Below are 21,435 nucleotides of genomic sequence, written 5' to 3'. Positions count from 1 at the left end.
GCGGAGCAGAGCGGCTCCTCGCGGCCATAGAGAGGGTGGGGACACCGGGGGACGTTCGGGGGGCGGGGTGTGTGTGTGTGTTCCCGCGGGGCTGCGGCGACAGCTCCTGCGTGGGGCTGTAGAGGGAGAGGAGTCCTGAAGGGCTGAGGGCAGGCGGGGAAGGGGATGGCGGGCGGTCTGAGGCCGTGAGGAGTGGGGGGGGATAGAGTGGCGCTACCATAGAGAGGAGCGGAGCGCCCTGCCCGCCCCTCGGCACAGCGCGGGAACAGCGCGGCGAACCTGGGCCTGGAGCGGCAGTGGGACGGGAGGGGGATGGTTTGATGTGGGCCTGGGGGGGTCCCTGATAGCTCAGGGGGATAAATCCCCTGGGGCAGGCGGCTGTGCTGCACCTCGGAGGGCTCTGTGGGTAGAGAGGTCTCCTGCTTGCCTGAGAGCGTCCCTGCGGGAGAAGGCACGAAGCGTGCCACAGACTGCACGAATATAGCATGTAATCATCTCATAAAGAGCCTTATTTGTAATGCGGGAGGGCCTGAGACAGCATCTGGGCAGGCTACGGTTCAGTTGCACAAGGAGAAGTGCAGGAAAGATGCAGACCTGTTGGAGGGTCACAGAAATGATCCCAGGGCTGGAACACCTCCCAGCGGGGACAGGCTGAGAGCTGGGGCTGTGCAGCTGGAGAGGGCTCTGAGGAGACATACAGCAGCCTGTCAGTATCTCAAGGGGCTGTAGGAAAGAAAGGGACAGACTCTTTAGCAGGGTCTGTTGTGATGAGATGAGAGGAAATGGTTTCAAACTAAAAGAGGGGAGATTTAGAGTGGATGGAACACAAGGAAGATGTTTTTATGAGAAGTGAGGCACTGGCAGAGAGTGCTCAGAGGTGCAGTGGATGCCCCATCCCTGCAGACCTCCAAGGTCAGGCTGGATGGGGCTCTGAGCGCCTGATGGAGCTCTAGATGTCCCCATTCATTGCAGGGAGTGGGACTAGATGACCTTTAAAGGTCCCTTCCAACTCAAATGATTCTATGAAAAAGGTCATGTCAGGTGTGATCAGAAACTTGAGTAATCCTGCAATCAGTGGTTTGATTAGTTATGAACATTCATAAGTGGGGAAATTGAATACATGAAACGCTGGAGAATGGAAATGTATGAAATAATGCATGAAGTGAGCCCGCAGCACCTCTATCAGCCCACAGCCTGGCTCAGTGATGGAGGTGCTCACAGAGGGTCCTGGGCTCTGCGTACTGCTGTGTTTGGTTCAGCTGTGCTGCAGCAGGAGATGGCAGAGTTCCCAATCAGCAGCACCAGTGTGAGAAATAGATGTGCTTCCTATTCTCCTTACCCTGGTAGACTCCTTCAGAAGCGTGAATGTTGCTGCTCCTGTGCTCACTGCAGCCGAACGGTGCACTTTCATATCTGTTTCTTAGCTCTGTAGGCACATAAATTCTTGGTCATTCTGGCAATTTGTCTCTTTTTCAAGAATATGGTTTTCCCTTTGCTGGTAATTCTTGTTATGAACTTGTAGTTCTTGTTCAGCATTATTCCTGCTGTCTGCGTAGATGGCTGCAAGGTTCAGCTCTGAATGTGGCTTTTAAGGGGATATGGAATCACTCTGCTGTCATCCTGAAAGCTTTATCCAACCACTAGATTTCCTTTAGTTCTTCATACTTCTTTTTCTTTTTTTGTTGTATCATATGGGGCACGTTGTTTACCATTCTCTCTACAGATCTGTCCTGATACTGTAATTATAAAGTTGTTTAGCTATCTGTTTTAGTAAATGTATCTGTAGAAAACGTTGGATGTTATGATTGTCTTCCTATAATGTTACTAGATGTATTTCCCAAGCTACTAAGTTTGTTTGGAGATGAAAATTAGATGCAAAATAGAAATATAAGCACCTCCATTCTGTAATCTTGCCATAATTTTCTCTCTCATCAATGTAGTATCAGTAATTAATGCTCCTAGAAACGTACACTTTCTTTGTTGCTATGGGTTTATCCAAGATCTCAGCTAATCACAGAATTATTGTTGCTGTTATCCTAGTTTTCTTTCAAGTCCCCAGCTGCCTGGTGTGTGATACTCTGTCTTTTCTGCAACTGGCAAGTCAATAGCAAAGCTAATCTGTTTTGATTCATATCATGAGGATGCCACAGGAGTTGGAACAACTTCAGTTGTGCAATTGCTGCGCATTTATGGCTTCTACTCTGGGAAAGGAAAATAGCTGAATGAAGAGGAGATGAGACAGGTTCTGAGCAATGAGGCAGGGGACTGTCCACAGTGAGAATCAAGTGGAGATAGCCAAGGTTGGTGTGGGGTAACGTGGCTAAGGGAGCGAATGTGGTGGTGGAGTGATGTGACTGAACTGTGCAAGCAGGAGGGCTGTGTGTTCTGTGCTTGCTCAGGTCAGCTGCTTTGTGTCCTTGCAGTGAGAGAGTGGAAAGGACGTGGGGAACAAAGGTGATAAGCCATGAGGAATTGCTGCAGGTGCCGGAGTGCCTGACTACAGCTTTTCTGATAGTAGGTGGTGGGATTTTATTCCTTGCCTTCAAGGATGCCGAGGGAAGTAGGCAGTGTCATTGCAAGGTCGCTTTGAAAAGTCATGGTAATTCAGGAGAGGTTTCTGTTGGTTGGAAAAAGGCAAATATCATGCATACATGCAGGACGGATGGGAAGAGGGATTGGGCAGTTTTAGAGCAGTCAGCGTAACCTCAGTCTCTGGAGAGGTGGTGGCACACTTTTCCCTGGAAAGCCTGGGCATGTGAAGGGCAAGAAGGTTCTGGGAACAGCCACTGTGAGTTTGACAGGTGCAAATTGTGCCACACCAGCCTGTTTGCCTTCTGTGACTAGACAGGCTCAGTGAACAGAGAGCTGCATGTGTTGTGTACGCTAACTCTAGCAAGGCTTTTGACATTGTCTCCCATTGTCCTGCTTTACCAGGTTGGTGAGGTACGGGCTGGATAAATGGGCTATAAATCAGATGCAAAATTGCTTGGATTCCTGGGCTCAGATGATAGGGGTCTGTGGAATAGGCCACCGAGTGACCTGAATAGGCAGAGAGATCTGGGTTTGTTATCACATAATAATTTAAAGAAAATAAATACTTCGCTCCTTAAGGAATATATTTATTTTGGTGAAAAGAAGAAACCAGGCTGGTTTTAGAAAGTAAGCTAAAACCAAACATTGAAGTTCTAAGAGGTCATACAAATTCTCAGATCTTACAAAAGCCTTAGAATTGAAGTCACTCTTTTATTTGTTGGTTTAAATACTCATTAATATCAGTCTTCCTTTAAAGTCTGGGCAAAACCAACCTATCCAAGATCCTTGTTGTTTCTTTAAGACACATTTGCCACTGGAACTTCATTCCCTGTGTGCTGGGACTGTTTCCTCTTGTCTCACAGTGGTCTTTGGGTGAGTTGGCTAATTATTTTGTCTGTGTTTCCTTTTTCTGCATCTTGAGCAAAGTAACCCAGTGGAAGATGCGAGCTTTGCACATTTTTTTTCTCCAGTTAGAAATTCATGGTAAAAATATCAGGCGACTCTGACCAAGTCTACTTGAAACACTGTAATTACAGATGATCTAGTTTCACAGCTCACAGACAAAGAAAATGTGTTTGTTTTACTTTATTAGATTTCTTATAATACGTTCACACAAAAACAAATGTACATATGCACACTCTGTCAATACTGCCAACTGCAATTTATTAAGGTTTATAAATTTATTCCACGAGGTCACTTTATTGTTAAAGAGACAATGAATGCAGGATCAATGCTAAAAACGGGAAGCCTACGTTTCCAAGTAAACAATCTCATCTTTCTCCTAAAAGGTTTATAAGGGATGTTTTTGAGGAGATCATAATTAATTACAGACTTAAAACCTGAGCTGTGTTTCTCTTAATGTGGTTGTGTTTTTCTAATATGAAAATAAGGAAAGGAAGGTATTTGGGCATAAGCTGGAGCTTGCACTGCTGCTCGCTCTTCCCTGCCTGCTGCAATGCCCCTCAGTCAGTCACTGTAATCCAGAGCTGATGCTGGGAATGTGGTTGGGGGATATATCTTGTTGCTTTGTGATGAACTCCGAGGCCCTGGGAGAATCTCTTGGTGTTGACAGCCCCTGACAGTAAATGTCACATGAATTCGGAGGGAGCTCAGAGCCTTTTGGTGACTGCTATGAGAAGAGACATAATGACAGAAAACCTGATTGATGAGCAATGCCACAAGTAGAAGGAGTGCTGTGTGGTGATTGCCTATAATTGAATGGTCCGTGGAAGTTATTTCTGGGTTTCCTTTGAACGGTGACATACACTCCCAAAGTGTTTTCACATGGGAGACCTGCGGATTTTAACCCTTGTACTCGGCAGCTCCCTGTTAACACCGCATTAACAGACCTTAAAATTTAATGGGCTGTTTTTACTTCGTGCCCCACGCTGAGCTGTATCACAATAATTAAACAAACGTCGACAACCAAAGATGGTCGGTCGTGCAATTACCTCTGGAAATGTTTCGTTGTCAGCTTTTGCCTCCTCTTTTTATTGCTTCCTCCTTGTAGCTCAGCTCTGTGATCTGACAGCACGGAGACGTTGATTATCAAGGTTCTCCCGAATCTGATGATGTGCTCCTGTACCACGGGCTTGTCGCAGCCATGTTAAGCACAGCGGTGATGCTCGTGGCATTAAATGGGAATGTGAGCCCTTCTAGACCCCTCACCCAGGAAAGCAGCTGCCCTCGCTGACCAATTAAATTGCCTTCCCTCTCATTAAAACCCTTGTGTAGGCTCTGGTATGTCACAGATCTTTAAAATCTCCATTATAAATTCCACTTTCTTCTGGGTATTTTTAGCTTATACTTGAAGAAATGATTATTGTCTCTTGCACTTAACCATATCAATTTTGGCTCCACAGACATCTCCTCTGGGCCATATTGAAAGACCTGAGCTGATTGGAACTGCTGAATCTGTAGGGAGGATTTCCACAGAGCTCTGAGTACGGGGACATGGGAGGTGTGCGAGGAGTGGGGAGGAAAATTCTAACCCTCCCCCTTCCCTTTGGTAAGTCAGGAGCACATCCCTTACAGATTTACTTGGTTGTGCCAATTTAATGTGATTTCTTCTGAGGGCCAGGAACCACTCAAGGAAGGCTGACAGGTTTTATCAACAGAATGGAAAGTGAAGTGATAAGGTGAGAGTTATTGACCTGATAACTAACAAACAGAAAACTTCAGTGTCCCTCAAGCTAAATATTGCACTCAGCAGGTAACTAAAAGATGGCAACAGCTGTGGTCTTGTCACTGAGTGAGAGTATGTTTTCATGTAGAGGAGCAGGAGGTGAACTGTGAAAACAAACACATTCAGTTTGCTACAGACTATTTCCCTCTATTACTTTTAATGAGAGCTAAACTCCAAAATGCACAACGGGACAATAATATTTTAGATAGAAGGAACTCTTTGTGCAGATCCTAAATTCTAGACACCAGGTTGCAATTAAAATGATTGCTTTCGTATTATTAATAGCTCACCAGTAGTTTAAGGCTGTCAGCAGGTAGGGGACCAATTGGTACAATCCACTGCACACCTGACTGGAAAGAAGTGCTGTCCTTGAAGGAGCCAAGCTAATAACCCAAACCCACAATGCTCAAATGAGTTTGAAAAATGAGAGGAGCATAAAAAGGTGAAAGGAGCTGTGTTAAAATGCTATGGAGGCAACCTGGCTAGGTTGCCGTAGTCAGTTAAATGTTAGTAAATGCTGCCTAAGTGTTCTGTGGTGATGGTTTTGTGGTGGATTTTTTTTTGTTTTTTTCTGTTTTTTTTTTTGCTTTAGAATTAAAAGTTGTAGTGTGGGAAGGGCAGATGGGAAAGGAAGCAGAGACCTCTAATGAGTGATGATTTAGAAGTAACAGGCACAGAAAGTACTGCAAGTACAGCAGTCTTTTGTTCCTCCTTTACTCCCCATATGTTTTTTCCTGAAACCATGCTGGGATTGTCTGAAATCTGTGCCTGAAACCTAGCTGTCGTAATTCTTACACATGCCTTGAAATTCCTGTGACAGAATATGAAGGCTGCAGTAGCTGAACAAAAAGGCAGGTGACAGAGTGCTCGTGCAATGTCCATTTCCCCTTGCTGGCACCTGGCCTGCTCAGTACAATTGGGAAAGACAAATGGCAACTCATCGCTTCCTATTCAACCTCTGCATGCTAACTTTGTTTTTCACTTGGAAGCGTTTTTGTACTCCTTATCATGTTTGTCATTCTGCCATGTATCATTTCATTCTCCTTTTAGAGATTTTTTTGTTCCTTCTTTTTTATTTTACTTGAGGTGAGGATACCAGAACTGCCTTGATATTTGAGAAGCAGGTGCAGCATGAATTCACACAGTGACATAGTCATACTTTTTTTTCCCCTAAGAATTCTGAACTTATGATTTTCTTTCTTTTTTTGACTGCTATTGAGCAATAAGGTGATGTATTCATAGAACTAGCTTTATACTTCCAAGATGTGATTCCTAAATTGTGCAAACTGGTTCAGAGTGCATTGCTCTGTTTGGAAAGTTAGTGTTGCTTTTCTTGGATAGCCAGATTGTAGTTGTCAGCACTGAAATGTCTCTTCCATTTTATTGTGAGTCTGCTTGGTGTCATCATGTCTTTACATTTTTGCAGTAATTATTTTCCTAATGAATTCCATTTTAATCAGAAATCTTCATTTTGCTATTCCACCTTCTTTCCAGATCATTTTTGAATGCACTAAACACTATGGGCCTTATTACGTATCCTCATGGGACTCCACTGATGGTCTTTCTCCTCTGAGAAAACTCATCCTTGAGTCTAATCTTCAATTCTTATATTTAATGAGTTATTTATCTCTGTGAGGTCTTTGCTCGTAGACCACAGCTGATTAGTTTTGAGGAGGGATCACCTTAAATGTCTGAGGCTTATGGAAGCTTGGGGTGAATTGGAAATACAGGGAAAATTTCTCAGCTGCATCTCTGTTGCTCGTGTGCTTTTGATGCCTTCAAAGAATTCCAGCAGATTTAGTAGGCTCAGATTCCTTTTGCAAAATCACTGTTTACTTTTCCTCATGGATGTTGCATTTATTCATGTATTCACTTATTCTCATCTTTACTGGAGCTTCCACCAACGTGACCGGTATGGACATTGGACTTACTGTTCTGTGGTTTCTTGAGTTGCTGCTGGATTTATTTTTAAAATCTGATTTCTTGTTAGTTACCTTTCAGCCCTTTGATAATAGCAGTGATTTTCAGCAAAAGGTTACCTACTATAAGTATTAGCTCAGATGATTCATGTTTAACATTCTATAAAAACCTTGTATGAATATCACCTACTCCCAGTGATAGATCGTTACGCATTCTGTCTACTTTGTAATCTACTCCTAGCAATGTTTTAAATTAGGGCAGGCCTTCTATCTCTTCCAAACGAGATGGTGGTTTCAGAGTTTCTTCAGATTCTCCAGGTAAATAGTGATTTAAAAAACGTTTTGGATTTTTTGCTATGGCATTATCCTCTCTGAGTATTTCTTTCATACGTACGTAGCCCACTGGCTCTTGTAAGTGTCTTGCTCTTGATGTGTTCAAGAAGGATTTATTACAATTTTTTTATTTCTTCAGCAAACTGCTTCTAAACTCTTTCTTCAGTCTACATTATTGTGCTTTTACATTTAGTCTGCCAGAATTTATGTTCTTTTTAGTTTTCCTTTTTCAGACACAACTTCAGCTTTTTGCAGGATACCTTTTAACTTCCAACAGCCTCCCTGATCCTGCTGTTTTATGATGCTAGCTTTTTGTTTTTCTCTCAAGTCTTTTTTGACAGGTTATATGCATTTGCTTTGAGCCTCCAATATGGAATCCTAAAATAGTCTACCTGCCATCTAAAAACATTTTGCCTTTCTGGCTGCCACTCTGAGTGTTTTTTTTCCTTCCGTTTTTAAAAATTTTATTTATTTTTACAAATTTTTTTCTATTTTGAATTCCCCTTCTCTAGAATCAAGCACAACTGTTGCAATTGCCAGCATTTATTTTATTTTATTTTATTTTATTTCAGAGTCTGTAATCACAATCTACATGAAAAGCTTAAGGATTTTGACTTAGCTCAATGTCTAGGAAAGCTGGAAAGATCAGCCACTGACATTTCACCATTAACTGTGAACAGGCTGCTGGGGCTGGAGCCTGTGGGAATCCCTGCTCTCAAGCAACAGCTTCTCTCTCCCACCTACAACAAAATAACAGGTACCTGGAGAGAAAGCAGTCTGGGCTGATTTGTCACCACGTCACTGAAGTTTGATATGAAGTTGAGTGTTTTGGAGCAGAGACTGTTTGCACTAGGCTGTGGGAACCAGGGTGAGATACAACAGAGTCACGCTGACAGTGTCCGCTTCTCAGGTTACCTGACATGGGATGGTGTATCAAGAGGTCTGGAAGGACAGTGTGTGATAAATGCCAGAAAAGTGAGAGCTTTGACTACCTCATAACTTCCTTTTGCACGTAACAAATCATGGGTAAGGCTTGACAACCAAGGAAGGAAAACTGCAGGTAGTAGAGGCTGGCTTTCTAGCTGATTCCTTTCGGATCTCTCCAATTGCAAACTGCACCTTGCAGCAAGTAGTGGCTGCTTACTAACAGCTCCAAAGCTTCTCTGGAAGAGGTGGGGATAAGCAGTCTTTACCAACAGGTGCTGCACTTCAGCATGCGACTAAAGCTTGCTTACTGGTGAAAAGCATTTGTTCAGAGGTTGAAAGGCACCACCAGTCAGATGCTGCAAAATATACTTAAAGCCAGAGTGAGCCATACAACGCCAGTTACTGTGCCACTGCTGACTGGCATTGACTGCTTAGCAACAGTGAGAGTGAAAGGGATACAGATGAATTGACTGTTTTCTGAGCAAGCTGGGTAGGAGCAGAAGTAATTAGCTGCTAGCTGATGAAAAGGCATGCTTAATTATTAGAATAATTATAGATATAATAGATGAGGAATTATTCAGTAAAAATAAGAAAACCAATATGTTGCAAAGAAGGTAATCAGAACGGAAGAGAAAATGACAGCAGTGTGAATTCTTGAGAAGGTGATGTAAAGAATTAACATGATAAATCTGAAATCTTTTGGATTTTCTCTCTGACATATCAACTCAGTTTAACAATGGTGCAAGGATGTACAGAGCTAACAAGGACTGTGGCTTGCATTATTTCTGGTTTTGTATAACACTGATTTAATTGATCATATGCCAATGAACTTGAGCTTTATTTTCATATCTCTCAGAACCTGCACAGCTTTATGAGGGTCATCGTTTTCCTTCCAGCAATATTGCAGTGCAACCATTTAATTTGCCAAGTCATGTGGGGAGTTGGTTCTGATCAATATTACTAATTGATTATAACTGTTTGATAGGGCAGCACTGATTTCCCTTGGCACCTGAAGCAAGTAACTGCTACTAAGAAGCAGTGGTGTCATTCAGTTAACTTATTCTGTGCACACTGAAGATAACAGGTTGAATTGCAGTGGCAGGCATTAGGAATACATTCTTCATCTGGGATGTGTAATCACTAAAACGGATAATCTGAGAAAAAATTCAGATGCTTATCTCTTGATGTCAGAATGGGTGTAGGTGTTGCTGGTTCTGTTTTTGTAGTAGGGAACAGACCAGATACTAATGGCAGCAGCAGTGGTCTGGTGTCTTCTGTGAGTTTGAATCTGAGAGGCCCAAGATTTATGCTTTTTTTTCTTTTTCTAAAAGTGTCATAGCTATAGATGTGAGTGGAATGGGAGCCTTCGTCAGCAGCAGCTCTAATTTAGGCTCTGTGAGACTGAAAGCAGTGGTGCCAAATGCTTATAAGTCCTTTTATCCGTTGTGCTGGTTAGAAAGGAAAATTAAAATACAAAGATTTTGTGAATTAATATTTGAGCACTAATTATTAAAGTGGCTTCTGATTAATGAGTTGCAAGTCAAGTTGGTTTGGCAAATAGCATTTTGATAAGGTATTTGTAAGACAGATAGTCGTAAGATGGTAAGTTGAAGGTATAACACTGTAACCTTAATGATGATGTTAATGCAGAAATGATGTAAATGTGTATGAGCAATTACTGTGTGAAGTCACTCGGGTACATCAGGACAAATTGACTACAGACAAACTGATCAGCATCAGCTAAGCACAGAATCATTGTGGAAGGAAATCTCAACAGATTATTACTTAGTCCATCTCCTTTCACAACAGGATCAGACCCACTTATGGCATTTGTGGCATAAGAGAAATGATATTTCTCTTCCATTTTGTGGCAGACTTTTGTGAGCGACAGGACTGTTCTGCACCTGTCCTGACTGTCCTGATCCTGTCAGGACTGTTATTGCCTCTTTCCTCAGTCTTCTCTCTTCTGAGCACTTCCTATTCTCAGCCTTCGGATTCAGGTCATGTTTTCCAGACCTCTAGCCATTGTTATGCTTGCTGCTTGCCCTGTCAGCCCTTCCTGAGGAGCATTATCCAAAACTGGACATGCCTGTGCACTGAGGCATTACTAATATTGAATACAGTAAGAGGACCTGCAAGATGTCTTGTAGGTAATTCTTCTGTTAATGTATCCATGCAGTGCTTTCTCTTTGCTCAAGAGAACAACCCCTGTTCAGCTTTTGAGCTATCACAACCTTCAGTTTTTTTTGTTTGTTTGTTTGTTTTTTGCAGGCTGCTTTCTGTCCAGCTGATGCATGTGCTGTATTTGTGTATTTTGCTCCTGCCTAAGTTAAAATGCTGTGCTTATTACAATTGAGATGATTCCTATTTTTATAGACAGCTTGTCCGAGTTGTCAAAAGTTTTTAATACTTCAATCTCCTGTGTATTTGTAGTCACTCTTCACAGATTTAATCTTGGCAGGTTTAATAAACAGTCCATTTCTTCAGCCCAGCTATCAATAAAATATTGAATGGAACCGATGAAAGCTGAATAACCGTTCAATTTCTCCTTTAAATTTCACAGTGAATCATTAGAAACTGATCTCAGAGTGTGGATTCCAACCAGGTTTGTGTTGTGTCTTCAACTTGGGCATTCATGCACTCGTGAATGTCATGTGGGAAAAGTTACATGCCTCAGTAACACTGAGGTATGTGGCATCTGCTGCTTCTTCCCTATCTGCAAAGTCTTATCTACCAGAGAGGGAAACGAGACTGAGTCAGCCTGATTTCTTCATGAGGAGTTCATGTTGACAAGCCCTCATCTCCTTATTAGTTTCTGTGTGCTTAGAAATAATTCAGATTATTCTGGTGTTTTTCTCTTTCTGGAAATTAAATCTTTTGGTGCCTTAGCTATTCTGTTTGACTTGCAGAATATAACTTTTAATGATTCAAGTTGCTTTAATATGTAAGAACTTTAAGGACAGTTGTGAAGGCAATGATATAGACTTCTTACCAGGAGAAAACCTGTGCTAAAACACAAAGACACAAAAGACTCTTGAGAAAATGGTGAAAGGAATATTTTAACAACAACAAAAAAAATTCAGTCTGAGAAATTAAGGAGCAAATTCAGTTTTACATGAGTAAGAAATTTCAAGTTAGCTTGGGAGTATTCTGAACATTTTGTCCTACAACTCTGAATAGTCTTGTAGAGATATGATCAGAGTCATATAAAAGAAGAAGTTGGGAAACCTTAAATTTAGCTGCTCTGACTTTTTTCCCTGTAATAGATTGGTAGTGAAGATCTAAGAAAATAGAAATAGAGATTAGAATAAATTTCATAACCTTTTAACCCAGAAAGCCTGGATCTCTTCAGCAAAGTGTTTTCTGAACTCTAATATATGCTCAGTGTTGACACGGGCTTATTCACAGAACAGAATGACCTTTGCACAGCTCATTGTAAGTGCATGTGTGATGAGTTCTCCTATCTCCTGTTCAAAACAGCCACCTGACAGTTAAGTCTGATCTCACCAAAGCAAAGTATTAGGCTTTGTCTCAAAGCACTTCTGCTGGGGCACTTGGTGCTGTGCGTGCAGGAGGTGTATGCATATTTATATGAATGCTCCTGTATATCAGTCAAACGATGAACATACATTGCATCAGTACGAACCCTTAGCTGGATTTAAGAAACTTGAGTTTTGCCCGATTTCAGTATTCTACAGGGCAAAAAACCATGCCTCAACAAACTCTTAATCATGCATTAACAAGCCTTGTGGTCAGTACCTCTTTTCTGCGCATTTTGGTGTGTCGAATTATCATAGCCATGCCTTGCAATGTTTGGAAGATGTAACCTACTGGCAGAGGAGGGAAATGCAAAGTATCCTCTGAGTCCCATAATATAGACAGATGCATTCCATTTTGAGAGCAGGAATTTTGAAGGGTGTGCGGGGGACCTATTAGGATGCTTTACTACTTCGTCCCTTTTTTATCATCTTCTTCAGCCTAGGTCCCCTTCTCCTTCCTGGCTCTTATAGCTTGAGGAGCTGCAAAGTACTGTAGAAATCACTGATGTGTGAAAAGTGTTCTGTCGTTCTGGCATCCTTTGGTTTTTGTGTGCCCTCCACAGGCAGGCGCTCACCCCCAGCCTGGAAATGTTCTTGGTGATGGAGCTGAGACACATGAATTTACCGAGGGCAGGAGTGAAAGGCAATTCGGTGCAGATTTTGTAACAGAGAGGTGAGTCATTTCTTAATAGTGAGGACTTTTGAATATTACCTCTAGGTGACTTCTATTACAAGGCAGCAGTTAACATATTGCTGTGAATTGGCTTGGAAAAAAGATTAAATTGCAAAAGTACACGAATTTTAAATAGAAATAATAGTGACAATGAAATTGGTTGAAAGAACAGAGCTACAGTAACAAGGTAACATTTTAAAAATAAATGGGTAGCTAGGAAAGGTTGTAGGGAGGCATGCTGCTTGGAGATCACAGAGGCACCTAGATTTGACAGTTTCTGTGACTGCATGGAGCAGAGACACGCAGCCAACCCCCGCTCTCTCCTGGCGTATTATACTGCACAGCAATCAGGCTTAGTAACACATTGCTGAGAGAGACTCCCACTAGTTAGTATTCATTATAGATGGCATTTTTCAGATTGCAGCGCAGCAGTGTAAACAAGTGATGCTGGAGGAAGGGTGGAGAACAGCACTTCTCCAAGCTGTGATTTATTTCCTGTTGATATTTGCTTGACTACACAAACCTGTGGTACCACCAGTGTTAGGAAGGGAAAGTAACTCTCAAACAACCAGCCTGTTCCAGCATTCTTGCAGGAGAGCAACACGGCAGGAGGCAAAACACAATTCCAGCAGTAGGACATGCGTGTGGCTTCCTTGTGAGGCTGAAACATCTGGTAGACCTCACTGTGTGAGTTATTGTGTGTCTGCAGGCCTGCCTGGCTGCTGCCAGCTGCCTGCTTGCATTCCCATTTACACTACACTTTGTACGCCTTGTCTGCGTGAGGAGGGAGCCTGTCGCTGCAGATGGGTGCTGTTGTGCTGGGACACCCTCAGCTGTGAGCAGAAACCTACCTGGACACACTGATATCCTGAGAAGGACCAGAATCCTAAAGGTGCTGAGTTTGACCAGCTGCTGACATGCCCAAGTCTGGCTTAGCATTGGCTGGTGACCCAAAGACCTGTTACCCCTGCATGCTTGCCCTGGTTTGCAAAGTATGGGGGTGTGTGGCTCACAGTGCATCCCACAGAGGCTGGCCCAATGCTAGCTGCTTTGTTTTTGTTCTTGGGTTAGTGGGGTTTTTTTTGTTGTTGTTGTTTTGTGAGACCAGTTTTTTTTCCACATGAGCCTGCTATCAGCCACCCAAAAAACAGCACAGCTTAGCCATGACATATAAATCATTAATTCCTGTAAGCCACAAGGGTGCAGTGTGGTGGCAGTGCTCTCCATCCTTTCCTTTCCAGATGGGGGTGTTCTCTTTCCTCCAAAGCCTGCTTGCTTTTGGAATACCTGGGTTGATACCTATCTTTTTTTTTTTCCTGAGGTGTTAATGACAGATTGTCTTAAGGGTATTTGATTCCCCCCATAACTACTTCACAGTAATAACTAACTTATGAATGGGACCTATTCAAAAATGCAGGAGCTTCTTAAAAGGAAATTAAAAGCAGTGGATATAAGCATGCAGAAGATGAGAAACTAGATGAAAATACCCTATCCGAAGCTCAGAGCAATATATCACAAAGTGGAATGATTCTGCAGGGGACAGAAAAGGCAATATTCCAACTGTGGAGTGGAAGTCAGTATTCAAAGTCTGGGAGTTCTGAGCAAATAAAGAAAGTATTTAAAAAGAAATACAAAACAACAGCAACCCAAAGCAAACAAACAAGCAAAACCTACAAAAAAAAAACAAAACAAACAAACAAACAAAAAAACCCACTGAAACAACCCACCAACAAAAACCATAAACTAGCAAGCTAAACCTGTAGGGCAGGCAAGGGGAACCCTTAAGGAAAGACTTGGTAAAAGAATAATAAAAACTGCTAGTAGAAATATTTAAAATGACCACAATCAGGTATTTTTCCAGAGATTTGGGAATTACTGTAAGAGAGGAAAAGCACTGAAAGGCAAAGAAAGCTTGTTGATGTTTGCTGTGGTTAAGGTTGGTTATTCTCCCTTGAGAGCCAAACTTATGGGGACAAGTGTAAGGAACTGTCTCAAATTAAGTGACATTAAAATGCATTTTAGGACTAATTGATAAGATGGAGAGCCAAAAAGTGCCAAGACCATATGGTATTCACTCAAGAGCTCTGAAGGAAAACAAATATGCAATTATAGAGCTACTATAGTTTGTAACCCGTCACTTAAATCAGTCTCCCTGCAGGAGGCATGGAAGATGGTTAATGTGACAACAATTGCTGAGAAGGTCCCCAGGAGTGAAATGGAGAACTGCAGACCGTCACATTGGAGTCTGTACTGAGCAAGTGAATGAAAATTATAAGAATAAAATGCATAAATGGATAAAATCTTGTCTGTTAGGGAACATTTTTCCAGTGAGAAACCACACTTCACAAATCCACTGTGGAATCCAGTGAAAGACTACTGAAGATGCAGGTAATCTAGCTACAGCAACTTAAGAAATGCTCTCGTGGGTCAGACTGACAGTCATCTGCCTGGACTGTTCACCTCTTGTATCTACAGCCACAATTTTATAAGCCTTACTCATATCCCACTTGTTGCCTCCTCTCCAAACTTCAGAAGCCCTCTCAGTATCTCTTCCAAAGCAAGAACTTGAAATCAGTTTGGCTTATGGTTCTTCACAAATTCTTGTAATTAAGCTGCAAAATCCTTTGCTGTGGGATATTATGGATGCTCAAAGTTTACTTGTGTTCTGGGGTTATTAGAAAAAGTTAGCGGAGAGAAATGAAGTTATGGCATAACCTGTTAGATAGTAAACCCAAAGACAGTGGTTCAGAAAGTCCAAAGGGATGCTGGGAAACAGAATAATGTTCCAAGAAAGCATCACTGTATTCTGGTTATGTTCTTAAGCTCATTCCCCAGACATTTGTATGTAAAAGCAGGCGCTGCAGTAGGGGAACCTTCGATCTGACCCAGTGCAGGCTTTCTTGTGCTTTGTTATGTTCTGTCAAAAGAAAATGAAACATAGCTGTGAATGTAAACACTTCTGATGGTAACAGTGAGCACTGAACTCATCTCCCCCACTATACAAGCAGGCGATGAATTTTTATTTGAATGCTAATGAAGATCTCACCAAGATGCTGCTAGGTCTCATCTAGCAATATAAAGAGAAAAGCTTACATGGTGGAAATGAACAAAGAACCCTTATAAAAGGATGAAAATGTGTTGCAAATATTGATGTCGTTAACCACTCACAGGTCAAAGACATACTTGAAGCTACTGATGTAAATTGAAGTAGGTAACCAAATATAAAGATGAGTGTTTTCTTACAGTTAATCTATGTTTTTCTCTAGAAGGAAAAACTGATATTTCTTACGTTCCTTTAACTTCAAACAGTCTGGGGTTTAAGTCAAAAAGCAGATCTTTCTGCAGTGATATAGTATATACTAGATCTCTTTTAGTTTTTGGATCAGAGCTGAGGCAAGCTTCTTTTACAAATTTGTGCTGCAGTCTACTAAAAGAGCTGTTCCCTGCCAGGAGAATATTACATACAGTACTGAGAAAAATGAACAGAGTCAGCTTGTTTGAGAGCTAACTGATGCTTACTCACAACACTGATAAGCCTGACATTTACTGAGAAGTGCCACAATTCTCAGTCCAATGAAAATTCCCGAGAGGGTATTTTTTTCAGTTGTACTTCACATTCTATTGATTCAGGATAAGCTGGAATTTTCTGAAGTATGTTACTCAGAAAAAAAAAAAAAAGTGGAACCCAACTCCTCCGCTTGAATTACGTACAGATGTACTAGCTGTCCTTGGCACATTTGTTAATGATTGTGGTGTGTTTAATGATGCTCTACAAGTTGTCTGTGCCTTATGTGCCATATTTCATTCCTGTAGTGTATTAAAAGTACTTGCACAAGAGTTCTTGGTGCCTTGATTGCAATTATAAAAATTATAGTTGGAATACTGTCACTTAACACCTCTACATAAAAGCTAAATCTTGTAGTGAAATACCTGTTTGTAATATTAGGCAGCGTTCTGGCTCTTTTCTAATCTCTGCATGCCGGTCTGTGGTTTGACTTTATGCAGCACCCAAAATATCTGGCCATATAGGATTCTTCTGAAATAGGCCTTGCCTGAGAAAGGCTGTCAAAAAGTTTGTGAATGTTCAAGTAGATTATGTCAAGCAATTCCCTTTTGATCATTATTATAAAGATGTGTTCGAATAATTCTAAAATATTAGTGATGCAAAATGTTCATTACAGACATTGTGATAATTAGCTCCTTCAATATCGTGTTTCTTATCTAGGAATTCCAACATTCTGCTTTTAAATTATCATTTTTTCCCAACTTTCAATGTGCAGAGCAATGTCTCTGGCTCATCTACTACTCTTTTAATAGAGAGAGGTAACCCAAATAGCAGCTAGGAATTTTCTGACAAAATTGTTTGGTTTTTTGTTTTTTTTAATAAGGAAAAAGATATTCTTATTTATCAAAACTTGAACTTTTCACAGGAACATATGTTCCAGATGTCAAGAGTTGCAAAATCCATCACTTCAGGTGGTAGTTTGCTCCCAAATTTAATCATCACTACTGTTAAAAAATGTGCGTTTCATTTCTGGTTTGAATCACTTCCATTTTTCAACCCTTAGTCTTTCCTATGTCTCTACTAGATTAAAAAGTGCTGGTTGATATTTTCCCCTTGTGAAGGTAGTTATCGAATCACCCCACAATTGAACAGTTTAAGTTGCTCAGTTACACGTTGTTCTCATATACTTCTTATGGCTCCTTCCTGCCCCCAATCTAATCTTTCAACAGCTTTAAATGTGAACATCAGAATTAGATATACTAGTAGTTTCAGCGGTGCTGTACCCAGAGGTTGAACTGATTCCTCATTTCTGATGACTTCTCCCATTTCATCTTGCTTTTACCCTGAGTGTTGATGGTTAGCTCCTTGTCCATTAAGACCTCCTAAGTCATAACCATTGCACCGCAAGACACAATTTTCTGTTCTGTAAGAGCCACCCATATTCTCTGTTGGTCCATTGACTACCTCTTCTTGAAAATACTCCTTTCGTATCTTGCATAATATTTAAGCAGAGGGTAGCCTGTCTTCCTGAATGTTCAGGATCTAATAGTTCTGAAAAGCAGTCATACTGTGTTTCTGTAAATTGCTTCTCCAGCCTTTTATTCCTTCATGCCATTATCTCGATTTATTTATGAATAATAGAGGTCCTCATGTTTAGTCCCTCTCAGCATTAAACACTTACTCTTATGTCACTGGTGACTGATGAGGTAACTCCACTCATATGCTAACATCCTTACAGCTCAGCCACTACAGCCAGAATACTCTTCCCCAGTACAGATTTTAGTCTCAGTAAATTCCTTTACATGTTTTAAAAATATATAAAAATTATTTCATTCTAATGACCTATATTCTCTTTTCTATTGCTTGTGACTGTGTACTATGGTACACCATCAGCGTTGTCATTGCGTTTTACTTTTTTTGCTGTCAAGTGTCAAGATCTGATTTTGTTATCTGGGTTAATCTAGCTTTTTAAAAATTACTTTTGCTTTATATATACACATTTATAGTTCTTGGATGGGGTACCTTTGTTTAACTTCTTAGTCTGATGTCGTCTTGATATAATACAATTTCACCTATGAATTGTTTTCATCTCTGTGCTGAGCTTTTTCTGTGAACTAGCTGGATACACAGAGCATTTTTATTTTACCAACTCTTAGCAATGTTTGCTTTAGCTCATGACAGATTTCCCCCAGCTCCCACTTAATTAAACACATCATATACGTTTTCCTTGTGAAAAGTCTGATTTCACTTTTGACTTTTGATGGAGACCGTCACCTCTGGATAGCATCTTCTTCTCCTCTGCCTAATTGGAGTTGTGTGTGTAACTGGAAGGGTTTTGGAGAAACTGTCAACAGTACCCTAGGGCTAAATCTTCTAGCCAGCAGTTTGACTTTGCCTTCCAGGATCCTTCACTTACATTTCCCTTTAAAATTTGTGACATGTATTAGGACCTCATTCTCCTCCCTAGCACTTTCTAGCATCCACATAGGTGTCTCATAAAAGACCCCTTCATGTTCTGCCTACAAGTCTGCAAATCTCTGTCATCACATCCACAGCTACTGTTGCTCCTGGTATTTAAATTCCCTTCAGCACAGTAGACCAAAAATTCTTAACTATGAATGTATTTTGAGATACAGCCCTCCCGAAGCTGTCAGCTTGCTTTTCCTCAGCTGGGAGGCAGCTTCTTGCTATGCTGTGCTCTTCTAAACTGCCCATTGTGAGAGGAGCCTGAGCCTCCTCAAAGGGGAGATAAGAGCAACTGATCTGGGCTTGGCCCTACTCCCTTATGTCCTTTCATATTGTTTTTGTGCCTTGTATTTGTTCTATCTTTGCTCTTCCAGATCAGAAGCTCTGGCCTCAAACTGCTCTGGGTGAAGACAGAAGCTGAAGCAATTACTGAAGCATTAGTGACTGTCCTGGAAGTTCTTGGAAGGGCAGGTGAGATTGCTGAGCACTATACAAAGGGCAAACAGTTAACTGCTGAAAAAATAGAAATCAGGGAACAAGAGACCACTCTTCACAGAAATTAGTCTGAGAAAAAAAAAAGAAAACAGCCATGATCAAATTTAAAGACAAATAGAAGTTTAAAAAAAAAAAAAGAAAGAAAAACAACACCATAGATTTACCAAGAATAAATCATGCGATCTCACTGTAATTTCCTTCTTTGAGAAAATAATGTCTAGTAGATGAAGAGGAGGCAGCAGATGGGACATATTTTGCTTTAGGAAAGCTTTTGAAACTGTTCCACATTATTCCCTCGGAAGCAGACTAAAGAAATATGGTCTATATCAGTGTGCCCAGTATTTCTGGCTGGGTGAGACACTTACCTTCTTTCTGTATAAGGGAGAGACCATATGTTGCAGCCCTCCTTCTAACACATAACTATATTGTGAAAGCATAGAAAAGCCAGTGCTTCCTGGGGCAATGAGATTTATGACATATGTGCCGATAGATCCACATACTGCCATGATCAGAGGCCATAAGTGGACTTCCAGTGTACTCGAAATAGTCCATCTAGTGGGCAGCCATCCTTTCTGCAGACTCTGATCTGGATTCAGAAAGGAGTAAGGGAAATCATGGCCAAATTAATTGTCCTGGCAGGCAGGACACAGTTCACAGCTTCAGGTTCATCATTTAGAAGGTGTGTGATGTGATGTCATATGGGTGGCAATGGTGCACTGTCAGACTGAGAAATTATTTTGACTGATGCTAGGGTGTGTCCTGGGCCCAATTCTATTCAGTATGTTAATTAATGGCTTATATGGTTTAACAAAGAACTCAGTCACAAAATTTGTGTATGCCCCAAGATGTACTTTGAAAGTCAGGGTCAAACTTGCAATGAATTTGAGAAACTGGAGAATGTGATCCAGAAATCAAGAATATGAAATAAAAAGAGGCAACTCGTATGTGCCAGAAGAGCAAATAAATATCTAAATATAAAAAGGAGACAACTGACTGAGGCTGAAGCATATCACGGCAAGATATAAGAATTAGAGAAAATCAGAAGTTAAAGAGGAGTGAGTGATCATGCAAGTCTCATCCTGGGAGGTGTTACCAAAACGTATTATTAAAATCTGTGAGGAAGTTTCCTTTTCTGCAGTGCCGCAGAGGCCTTTTCTGGATCTCTGTATCCACATTTAGTGTTAGAGAGAATAGTTGTTGTGAATCATGTGGATACCAATGACAGAGGAATGAGTGGGAAAGAAATTGCGAAAGTGGAACATGGTGTTATAAATTGTCCCAGTACCAGACAAGCAGATTTTCGGTTGTTGGTGAGGTAGCTTTTACAAGAGAGATAAGCTATATAAATCAATGTGAAACTAGATTGCAAGGTTTTAACATTCCGAAACAATGAGATATTTTTATAGTTGAGATTTGTGGAAACTCACCAACTAAGCTGCGAAACATGGTTCAAGATGGCAGCTCCTCTTCAAGATAAATAAGCAAATTCTTGTAATTTAGAAAAATGCAAAGAACTAAAATCAATAATATTGAGTAAGGAAATTGCAAAGAATTGTCTCAGCAATTAAAGTTCAGGCTAAGCAGGCCCTGTGAAGAATGGGCAACTAGATCAATAAAAAATATAGAAATACGAATGCTGCAAGTCTGAAGCCTAAAAGGGGTGAACAAGAATGTCTGATTTTAAAGGAAGTTATTGATATAATAAATGCCTCAGAAACTTGGCAGAAAGGTGGAAAGCCCGAATATGGAACAAATAATAGAGGAAGGATGGAAAGGGGTGCATTAGTGGTGAAGCGGTGGAGGGTATGAGGAATTGTCCCTACATGAAGTTTCAGTAGAGGACATTTTGGAACAAATCAATAAAACGAACAGTAAGAAGGCACCAAGATAAGATGATACTCAATCAAGAGTTCTGAAAGACCTCAAACACTAGATTAAGAGAAAGCTAAATGTAGCATGAAAAGTGTCATTTAAGTTGACCACACTGCAAGAAGAATGGGAAGTGGCAAATGTGTCTTCAGCCTTGAGGAAAAAGGACTCCAGGACTAATGTGAAAAACCATAGATCAGGAGATCTCACTTCCAAACTGAATAAGTGGGTAAAAACTGCAATAATATAGAAGAGAACCAGTAGACGGTTTCATAAATGTGATTTATTTGGAAAAAGTCATTACAGTTCTTGCAGAAGGAGACCACGTCTCATAAATCTATTTGAACTCTTTGAAGATGTCAACACGCTTGTAGGTAAGGCTGATCTAGTTGATATAGTGTGTAAGGACTCCCAAACAAATGTCAATAAGTCTTCCTGCAAAGACTCTTAAAGTAGTTATGCTGAGATAAAAAAAAAAAAAAGGTGTACCT

General features: G+C 40.9%; 1 long non-coding RNA gene across 2 annotated transcripts in view; it reads left to right on the top strand.

The window, feature by feature from the left end:
* Nucleotides 1–25: 25 nt before the first annotated feature.
* LOC104913234 overlaps nt 26–21,435 on the top strand; it is a 57,302-nt gene continuing 35,892 nt past the window's right edge. Inside the window, exons 1-6 of one of the 2 annotated variants that reach the window (XR_004161363.1) lie at nt 26–2,514; nt 3,335–3,405; nt 4,896–5,041; nt 12,500–12,609; nt 14,768–14,867; nt 18,955–19,051. This is a non-coding gene — a long non-coding RNA (uncharacterized LOC104913234). Of the gene's footprint in view, nt 3,406–4,895; nt 5,042–12,499; nt 12,610–14,767; nt 14,868–18,954; nt 19,052–21,435 lie in introns of both variants that reach the window. The other variant, XR_004161362.1, reaches the window with a different exon arrangement.

The sequence above is a fragment of the Meleagris gallopavo genome, chromosome 15 (assembly GCF_000146605.3).
Source record: "Meleagris gallopavo isolate NT-WF06-2002-E0010 breed Aviagen turkey brand Nicholas breeding stock chromosome 15, Turkey_5.1, whole genome shotgun sequence".
Classification (NCBI taxonomy): domain Eukaryota; kingdom Metazoa; phylum Chordata; class Aves; order Galliformes; family Phasianidae; genus Meleagris; species Meleagris gallopavo.
The sequence above is the reverse complement of the archived record's forward strand: the minus strand, read 5'-3'. Positions and strand labels throughout refer to the sequence as shown.